This window comes from Somniosus microcephalus, chromosome 12 (genome assembly GCF_052327205.1).
Source record: "Somniosus microcephalus isolate GS21.2 chromosome 12, FLI_Smic_1.0, whole genome shotgun sequence".
Lineage (NCBI taxonomy): Eukaryota > Metazoa > Chordata > Chondrichthyes > Squaliformes > Somniosidae > Somniosus > Somniosus microcephalus.
The window spans coordinates 39,106,397-39,117,501 of NC_140998.1; the positions used below are offsets into that span (position 1 = coordinate 39,106,397).

Consider the following 11,105-nt stretch of genomic DNA (forward strand, 5'->3'; position numbering starts at 1 on the left):
CAGTGAAGATTTACAAGGATGATACCAGAAATACGAGGGTATACCTGTCAGGAAAGAATGAACAGGCTGGGTCTCTTTTCTCTTGAAAAAAGAAGGCTGTGGGGTGCCCTAATAGAGGGCTTAAAATTATGAAAGGTTTTGATGGAGTGGATACAGGGAAATGTTTCCACTTGTGGGGAAGAGCATAACTAGACACCATCAATTTGATAAGATCATCACCAAGAAATCCAATAGGGAATTCAGAAGACATTTCTTTACCCAAAGAGTGGTGAGAATGTGGAGCTCGCTATCACAGGGAGTGGTTGAAGTGAATAGTACAGATACATTTAACGGGAGTCTGAACAAACATATGAGGGAGAAGGGAATAGAGGGTTATGCTGATAGATTTAGATGAGGAAAGATGAGAGGAGGCTCGAGTGGAGCATAAACACCGGCATGGACTGGTTGGGCCGAATGGCCTGTTTCTGTGCCGTATATCCTATGTAATCCTATGATTTGTTATCAACTCGTGTTTGATTAACTTGATTGAGTTCTTTGATGAAGTAGCGGAGAGGGTTGATGAAGGTAGTGCGGTTTGTTGTTGTGTATATGCACTTTCAAAAGGTATTTGATAAAGTACCACATAATAGACTTGTTAGCGAAATTGAAGCCCATGGGATTAATGGGACATTGGTTGCGTGCATACACCATTGCCTAAGGGACAGAAAGCAGAAAGTAGTGGTGAATGGGTGTTTTTCAGACAAGTAAGGTTGAAGTTTAAGAACATAAGAACATAAGAAATAGGAGCAGGAGTAGGCCAATCGGCCCCTCGAGCCTGCTCCACCATTCAATAAGATCATGGCTGATCTGATCCTAACCTCAAATCTTCTATCACTCTGCATCCACCCGAACCCATGTGATCTCCCGGGAGAGGCGAAAAACCAGATAAAGACCCAATGGCCAATTTGGGAGAAAAAAATCTGGGAAATTCCTCTCCGACCCATCTAGGCGATCGAAATTCTTCCAGGAGATCACTCTGTCCCTATATTTTCTACAGTACTTACCTTCTGTAAAGGCGATCTCCACCCCAGCCAGGAACAGGAATAAAACCATCTCTTGAAATCTAACACAGAATTAGAACACAGTAGGAGCAGAACCAGGCTACACGGCCCCTGGGCCCACTCCACTACCCACAGGGCCATGACCATTCCGAACCTAGACTCATGTCCAATTTCCTGCCCGCTCCCCGTAACCTTTAATTCCCTTTACCTCTAGGAAACTATCTATTTCTGTTTTAAATTTATTTAATGATGTAGCTTCCACAGCTTTCTGGGGCAGCAAATTCCACAAACCTACCACCCTCTGAGTGAAGAAGTTTCTCCTCATCTCAGTTTTGAAAGAGCAGCCCCTTATTTTAAGATTAAGTTTGTTCAGAACGCAGTTACATTTGGAAAGGATGACAATCATGTTTGCAGATGACTTTTAAAACAGTGTTAAAAATAGAACTGAGTCTGGTCTATGAGGACAATACTGTCTCTTCAATGGGCGGAAAGCCATTGCAGTAGGAGTCAGACGAGATGCATGCTTTCCTGTCTCCTTTCGCTGTTTTCGATCAAAATGTCCTTCCTGCAAATGCCAGGATCAGACATTAGCAATAATCTCCAGCACATTATTTATATCCCCATGGCAATCTGCACGATCAAAAATTTGCCTTCAGCACAGAACACTTGTGGAATTTCTAATTGCTGTACTTACACCCTTTGCCCTTGTTCCAAAGAAAAATTCCTTCGAGTCCCAATATTCTTGCCGTTTTAATATTTATTAGGATGGAGATTCTCAGTGGTGGAGAATAGAATGCCTTCCTAGGTTATATCTATTCAAAGTTAATCAAACGGTGAGATACAGCCTATCAAAAGGTAAGGGTTTCTCTCGCAATAATACCCAACACCAGAGAAGAAACATCTACAAGCAGTTCCGATGAAAGGTCACCGACCTGAAACGTTAACTCTGTCTGTCTCTCCACAGATGCTGAGTATTTCCAGCATTTTCTGTTTTTATTTCACATTCCCAGCATCCGCAGTATTTTTCTTTTGTGCAAGTAATCAGATTCTTAGACAGAAACCTACAAATGAAGCTCCAATTAGAGAGCTGTCTTTTCTTGCATTCTGGCGCTAGGGAAAGTTAGCAAAAATATCAGAAGACCGACATTTTTACTAAAATTTACTCAGAATATAGAAAACTAAAAAATATGGGTAAAAAGCAACAAAAAAAAACCGGCAGATGCAGGAAATCTGAAATTCTTGGAGGCCAGCTTTTCTCCTCATCCCTTTTCCTTGTCACTTTCTTCCTGCTTCATCTCTCCTTCCAATCTCACCCTTTGCCATATTTTCACTAACTCCAAACAATCGACCTTCAGCTTTATCATCCTACACCCCCAACTCAGTGAATTCTGAGCTTGACCCAATGCTGAGTGCTTCTTCAGCCTACTTCTCCTTCAGGCCTACTTTTTTTTTGCCCAGGAGGCTTCCCACCTCGCATCTGACTATTTCTCCCGTTTTTCAGCCTCCTCGATCCAACTGGACCATTCCCTCTAGTTTCTTGCTCTCCGTCTTTTTATCAAGAACTGCTGGCATGATATTGACTATGTCAGTTTCTCCACTCCCCTCGCTCACTCTAATCTTTCTCTCTCTCTTGGGTCCAACCTTGACATCATTATCAAACCTGCTAACAAAGGGGGTGCTGTTGTTGTGTGGCAGAAGGACTTCTACTTCACCATGGCTGAACTCCAACTCTTCCTATTTTCCCCCAGACCACAACCTCACTACTGAACATCAAGCAATCGTTTCCCAGACTGCTACTGATCTCATCTTCTCTGGAGATCTACCTTTTCCCCACCTCCACGGCCTCCAACTTCATAATTCCCAAACCCACACAAGCCGCTTCTAGCTTCTCCCTAACAAACAGCATTCTCCCGTTAGACATATTTCAGCCTACTCCTATTCCACCATATTTATTTTGTCTTATCTTGGTGCTATTCCTCCACCCCCCACCCGCCAGTCCAGTTTCTACCCATCTACATCCATGACTCTTCTGTCCCTTAGACAAATTCTATTTTCTGGCCCTAACCTTTGTCTTTTTACTAAGTCCCTCACCAGGGTGATCTCGAACAGTGGTCCAACAATCCCCATTCACTACCACCCTCCTCTGCCTGGGCTGAACTTGTTCTCACATTGAACAACTTTTCCTTTAACTCAACTCACTTCTTCCAGATAAAAGGTGTCACTATGGGAACCTGCATGAATGCCAGCTACACTTGTCTTTTTGTAAGATATGTTGAACACTCTTTGCTCCAGTCCTACTCAGAATCCTTCCTGACCTCTTAGTCAGTTACATTTGCTCCCAGCTTGATAGAGCGAATTATGTTAATTCTGCTTCAGATTTCCTCCTTTTCCTTAATTTCAACGTAGCAAGACAATTATGGAATGCACATCTAAAGGCAGTGATAATGCTAAGGCGGTGGAGGCCTCGTACCGGGTAGCTAGGCTGATAGCAGAGACAGGGAAGCCGCACACAATCGGGGAGGAGTTGATATTGCCAGCGGCTAAGGAGATGGTGGGTGTTATGCTGGGAGAGGGAACCTGCAAGCAAATTAACATGATTTCATTGTCGGATAACACAATTCAACGCAGAATTGATGAGATGGCCCAGGACTTGGGTGATCAGCTAATAGCGAGAATGCAAGCGAGTCACTTTTATGCACTTCAACTGGATGAATCAACGGACATTGCAAATCTTTCAAACCTGATCACCTATGTAAGGTATGAACACAATGGAGAGATACATGAGGACTTTCTCTTTTGTAAATCATTGCCCACACTCTCAACTGCAGAGGCTATTTTTGACATGTTGAACAGTTTCATTATTGAAAATGGGATTGATTGGTCAAAATGTGTCGGCCTTAGCACAGATGGGGCCCGTGCGATGTTAGGCCAACACAGTGGGGTTGTTACGCGTGTACGAGCAGTGGCTCCGCTAGCATCATCCATTCACTGTAACTTCCATATGGAGGCGTTAGCTGCAAAGAAAATGCCTGCTGATCTCAAGACCGTTTTGGAGGAAGCCGTTAAAACAGTTAATTATATCAAGGCTCGTCCACTGAATTTGTGAATATTTGCAGCTCTATGTGACAAGATGGGCCGTGATCACCATCAACTACATCTGCACACCGAGGTCCGCTGGTTGTCCCGAGGAAAGGTACTCACTCATCTTTTAGAGTTGCATGATGAGGTGAGAACTTTTTTTACTGGACTCAAAGTTTGAACTTTCACATTGCTTCAGTGATTTTCAGTGGCTTGTCAAATTGGCACATATGGCAGATATTTTCGATCCCTTGAAAGGTCTCAATCTGCGTCTTCAGGGAAAATCAGTGACATTCTTTCATGTGCAGGACAAAATAGAAGCGATGATCAAGAAAATAGAGATGGGGGCCAAACGACTTGAGCAGTCAAATTACGATTCGTTTGCGAATCTGTCTGATTTTTTGGTCATGGCAGAGATGCAGCTTCCAAACAGTGTGAAACATATTATCAGAGAGCACCTCCAAAGTTTGAAAATAAACCTACGCGAGTACTTCCCTGTGCCCGACACAAAATTCAACTGGATACGAAATCCCTTTGCGAGCCTTGATGATGACAGCCTCGCAAGCCTGACCTCGACAGAGTAAGACAGCCTTGTGGGACTGTCCTGTGACAGTGCTTTAAAGCAGGATTTTTCTCGGCAATACCTGACTTTTGGCTAAAAGTTGCTTCGGAATATCCAGCACTGTCCGACAAGGCAGTAAAATTTCTAATGCCTTTTCCCACAACCTACCATTGCGAAACTGGATTTTCTGCGCTTGTCGCATTGAAGACCAAATATCGGAATAAACTTCACGTTGAACCAAATCTCCGATTGAGACTGTCATCGCTGGAACCTGACATCCAGCGTTTGACGTCTGCGAAACAACATCAGCCTTCTCATTAGGTAAGTGTTACCTTTTCCCCACTGGTAGGCCTACTGCAGGTAAATGTGCTGTGACGAGTGCAATGTATTTGTGAGTGAGCATAAATGATGAGCAACAGCTGCGTTTTTAATACCTGTCGATATATAAGTTTGACTCCCGTCAGCCATAGGCTATGTTAAAAATGTTTTAAACGGCTTGCTTACGTTGTGGTCCGCAGAAGCTTTTGATGATGATGTAGTGGTCCGCATAAAGGAAAAATTTGGGAACTGCTGGTCTAAAAGACCTTTCAGGAGTGAAATTAGGAAACACTTCTACACACAAAGGGTGGTAAAAGTTTGGAACTCTCTTCCATAAATGGCAATTGATGCTAGATCAATTGTTAATTTTAAATCTGAGATTGATAGCTTTTTGTTAACCAAAGATATGAAGTGATATGGGCCATAGGTGGGTAGGCAGATCAGCCATGATCTCATTGAATGGCGGAACAGGCTCGAGGGGCTGAATGGCCTACTCCTATTCCTAGGTTCCTATGTTCCATTCAGACACAAGGATAAATTACAGGGACACAGAAGAGTTATAAACAAAACGAGTTAGCTGAAAATACATTTCAGGGACAATGATACGAGGTTCTACTTGTGAAACAAATCCAGATCAAAAGGGGAAAAAATAACCTGCTCAATCCCAAGCAACAAGCATCTACCTCTGCAAGCAAAAAAGCCTGAGGGAGATGGCAACAAAAATCAACATTGTCTCCACGGTCAAATGCAATAGGAAGGATTGTTGTATACACTAACAATACCTGCAGGCAACTTTTTTGAAATTCCCTGTCTGTCGTTTGAATGGAATTTTAAAATATATAAGCATTGTGAAGCTATCATTGCACAATGTAATTTCAAGGTCCATGTGTGCAAGATTCCATTCCTTTTCAGGTTAGAACTTTTTCTAAATAAGTTTCAAACCACTGATCTGGTCTTCATGAATACATCTGCAAATGGACCCTTCATCCCACAAAGCAAGTGTTTGGTTTCAAGGTGACCATTTCTTTTTAGTTTTGGAGCAAATGGCTAATCTTTCCCCTCATGTTTCTTGTTATTCGATAGGGGATACATAAGAATCTAACATCCATTCTGTACATGTAATGTATATACCTTTAAGGGGGGAACTATCTTTTACAGCTCATGTATACTGCAGTACCGGCAGTGACCACACCTGTATATAGCACTGAGTAGTAATCTGCACAGATCAGTTCCAGTGTGAACCACGTTGAGTAAACACCTGTTGTACCATTCTCCTGCAGTCTGTGTCTTATTATACACGGACACAACATTGGCGACAAGGCAAGTTCGAACCTACCTGCAACTCTGCATCATCTCCCGGGGATTCGTTCCTGGAGGTCAGTGGATTGGAGGTCAAGGCCAGAGACTCGGGCGTCGACCACGGGCAACCGCCCAGTCATCCAGCAGAGACTCGAGAATTGCGGGGGAGGCTGTCGAGAGCCAGGCTTGGCTTTCCAGTTGAGGTGGTCTAGCGAGACGGGCTGGCAACAGGTAGTGCGCAGAACCCTTCCGGGACAGCGGCGGGCTAGAGCCCGACCGAGCGGCATAACAAAGGGCCGAGCAGCGTCGACGGGGGAGAGAGAGAGAGGGCAGAGTGCACAGGGTGCAGCTGGTGTTCAGGGGCCGAGCAGCGTCGAAGAGAGGGAGAGAGAGATGCGCAGAAACCCGCGAGGCACCGCCATTGCCACGAGGACCACCGAGAGCGGCGTTGGCAGCAGCGTAGGAGAAGCGCACAAAACCTACAGGGCACTGCCATTGCCACGAGAACCGCCGGGAGCGGCGTTGGCAGCAGCGGGGGAGGAAGGAAAGCGCGGGAGATGCCATTTTAAACCACACACAAAATGCCGAAGAATGGCAGTATCACCGCATTTGACAATGAAGTTGAAGATTGGACTGCATATGTCGAACGAATAGAGGTATACTGCAAGACAAATGAGGTGTCAGATGACAAGAAAGCGTCGGTATTGTTAAATTTAATGGGTGCAAAGACGTATGGTTTATTACGAAATCTAGTAACCCCAACGAAGCGAATGGAAAAGAGTTTTGAGGACATAGTAATGATACTACAGGAACATTTAAACCCCACACCGCTGCTGATAGCAGAAAGATTCAAGTTTCACAAACGGAACCAGCATAAGGATGAAAGCAATGCTGATTATTTAACAGAACTGCGCAAACTATCGAAACACTGCCAGTTTGGAGCGGACTGGCAGATACCTTAAGGGACAAGTTTGTGTGTGGGCTTCAAAGTGAAGGAACACAGAAACGGCTATTATCTGAAAAGGACCTTATGCTGGAAAAGGCTTTCAGCATTGCGGTATCATATGAAGCAGCAGCACGGGGCGCTGCAGAGATACAACAGAGACCGCAAGAATATGGCACAAACAAAATGTCATATGGAACAGAGAAGTGCTATCGCTGCGGCAGAACAACACACGACCAGAATGATTGCTAGTTCAAAGACAAAGTGTGCAGACAGTGTGGAAAAGTAGGGCACATAGCAAGAGTCTGCAGGTCGGGAAAGAAAACCAGCAATAAGAAACCTACCAAAGGAAAGTACAAGAAGGTACATAAGATGACAGAGAATAGTTCAGACGAACAAAAGAGTGATAACGACTCCAAAAGCAGGGAACTGAGTTGTCTGAAACTACATAATGTGATCACAACGGAGGATCACTGAACCATTTGGGTCACTCTCAAGATAGCAGGAGTCCAGGTAAAGATGGAATTGGACACAGGATCAACCCTAACAGTCATAAACCGACAGGACTACGAGCGGCTATTCTCACACATACCCTTGAGAGACACAAAAATTATTTTGAAGACGTACACGGGACAAAAAGTCTACCCCAAAGGAAAAATAAGGGTGACCGTTATATATAATGGTAAGGAAACACCAAAACTAGATCTGTATGTATTGCAAGATGGAGGACCACCATTACTGGGACGTGAATGGATCCGGAAAATACAACTGGATTGGCATTCCATACAGGCACTGACTGTGGCTGACAAAAAGGATGACGACGTCACACCTGGACGACTGTCAAAGATCCTAACTGACGCGAAAGAAGTGTTCCAGCAAGGACTCGGAACACTAAAAGGCATGACAGTGACGATTAAAATTGAAGAAAACGCAAGCCCAAAATTTTTTAAGGCCAGACCGGTACCTTATGCGATCCACCCAGCCATCGAAGCAGAGCTGGAGTGTCTGGAACATTCAGGTGTACTGTCCAAGGTAGACAGGAGCGAGTGGGCTACACCCATTGTCCCTGTGATGAAAAAGTCGTTGAGCAGCACGCCTGGGGAACCAAGGAAGGTTCGCATCTGTGGGGACTTTAAGGTAACAGTGAACCCGGTCCTTCACACCGTACAATATCCACTTCCGCGGATTGAAGATATTTTCGCCTCGCTATCTGGAGGGAAACGCTTCACTAAGATTGATCTGGCCCAGGCGTATCTGCAAATGGAGGTAGAAGAAGCATCAAAAAAATACCTCACAATCAACACCCATAAAGGTCTCTACCAATACAACCAGCTGGTATTCGGGGTAGCATCAGCTCCCGCTGTTTGGCAGAGGGCAATGGAACAAGTCCTGCAAGGGATCCCAGGGACCCAGTGTTATATGGACGACATCCTGGTCACGGGCGAAAATGACAGTGACCACCTCGCCAACCTGGAGCAGGTGCTCACTAGATTGCAGGAATATGGGCTCCGAGCTAACCGCCCCAAATGCGAGTTTTTTTATAAAACAGATCTCGTATTGTGGCCACGTTATCGATAAAGAAGGGTTACATAAGTCCCCAGAGAAGATTGAGGCAGTAGTCAAGGCTCCAGCACCGGAAAATGTGTCACAACTGAGGTCGTTCCTCGGGCTGGTAAACTACTACCATAAGTTCTTGCCAAATTTGTCTACAATACTACACCCACTGAACACCCTACTGCAAACTGGGGTGCAATGGAAGTGGAGTGACGAACGTAAACGAGCTTTCCAGAAGAGCAAAACACTAATCACATCGAAAGAGGTATTGGCCCATTATAACCCAGCATTACCAATTCGGTTGGCATGTGATGCGTCACCCTACGGCATTGGAGCGGTGCTGTTGCACAAATTCTCGGACGGCTTAGAGAGGCCAATAGCCTTTGCGTCACGATCACTAACCTCAGCCGAGCGTAACTACACCCAGATTGACAGGGACGCCCTCAGCCTAGTGTGGGGAGTGAAAAAGTTCAATCACTATCTGCACGGGCAGAAATTCACCTTGCTGACTGATCACCAGCCTCTTGTCTCCATTTTTAATCCAAAGAAGGGCGTTCCGGTGATGACTGCGCAACGACTACAAAGATGGTCACGTTTTCTCGGGGCGCACCACGATGAGATTGAATATAAGGGCACGAAACAGCATGGAAATGCTGATGGGCTATCACGCCTGCCACTGCCTACTGCAGAGGAATCACCAGCAGTGGATCCTGTCGAAATATTCCATTCGACTATAGTTGAATACCTACCGGTAACTAACGCTTGTATCAAAAAAGAAACCCGAAATGACCCGACACTGTCTCGGGTATATGATTTGTCAGTGAAGGGATGGCCAGCACATGGTGACTCACTGTTGCCAGCATTCTCGATAAGGCGAGAACAGCTGTCAGTGTGCCGGGGGACCTTGATGTGTGGATCCCGAGTGGTAATTCCACCCAAGTTAAGGGATAGAGTGCTCAATGAGCTTCATGAGGGTCATCTGGGAGGGGTAAAAATGAAAAGCCTAGACAGGGCTTATGTGTGGTGGCCGGGAATCGATAAACAAATCGAGGACCTTGTTAATTCCATGAATCTTGATGTATGGTGTCCTTCAATAAATAGACAGAGACTGCAGAGGAACAATCAACAGGTGTTTACTGGATGAGGGTTACTCTAAAACTAACAGTACAGATCATGTACAGGTGTGGTCACTGCCAGTACTACAGTATACAGGAGCTGTAAAAAGTAGTTCTCCCCTTAAAGATACATACACTACAATTCCTCCCCTGTTAGATTAACAGTACCATAACATTCATTTAACAATTAACACTTTTAACATGCAACATTAACTGAAAATAGTCCATTTATAAATTCAGTCTTTGGGGCGGCTTCCTGATCCTTTCTGGATAGCGCCTTTCCTGAGTGTCTTGCTCTGGTGCGGAGGCGATTCTGGCCCCTTGTCGTCGGTTGGTTCATCAGCTTCCAATGCTACTGTTTCTGGGGTAGATGCTACCTGTATGTCGGGTTCATCACCAGGTACGCGAGACATGGGGTTGATTCGTTCCTGTGACTCTAGGATCTGGTCGACATGGCATCTCACAATGTTCTCCCCAACATCCACTGTGTACATTAGTGGCCTCTGCCGTGTGCATATCGTTCCTGGTTGCCATTTCTCTGTTCGGTAGTCGCGGGCCAAGACTGGTTGCCCTACATTGAAGCTCCTTGTCGGCTTCTCATTGATGTACTGGAATTGCTTATTCTCAACATCTCTTCGTACATTTGGTCGGAGCAAATCCAGATGAGATCTCAATCTTCGGTTAAAGAACATTATGGCCGGGGTCTGGTTGGTGACTGCATGTGTCGCATTTTTGTAGGCTAACAGGAAATTGTCCACCTTATGCTGCAGTGGAATGTCGTCATCACACATGGCCCTTACTGCCTTTTTAAAGGTTTGTACGAACCTCTCAGCCAATCCATTTGTGGCTGGATGATACAGGGCGGATGTGTAATGGCTTACCCCATTTCTTTTCATAAATTTCCGAAACTCTTCGGACACAAACTGTGGTCCGTTATCAGAGCAAATCTGCTCTGGCAAGCCGTTCCTGGCAAATATGGTCCGTAGGACTGCAATCGTTTTCTCCATGGTGGTGGAGGACATTTTGATCACCTCAGGCCATTTCGAGTGCGCATCCACGGCTATTAAAAACATTGAGTCCATGAATGGACCAGCAAAATCAATATGCACCCATTGCCATGCAGAGGAGGGTCACTCCCATGGGTGTAGAGGGGCATGTGGTGGGGCATTTTGGACCTTCTGGCATCCTGAGCAGCT

At 45.2% G+C, this 11,105-nt stretch overlaps 1 pseudogene; it reads left to right on the forward strand.

Moving 5' to 3' along the window:
* The first annotated feature begins 3,456 nt into the window (after positions 1 to 3,456).
* LOC147109127 (zinc finger BED domain-containing protein 5-like) lies at positions 3,457 to 4,702 on the forward strand (annotated as a pseudogene).
* The last annotated feature ends 6,403 nt before the right edge of the window (positions 4,703 to 11,105 follow it).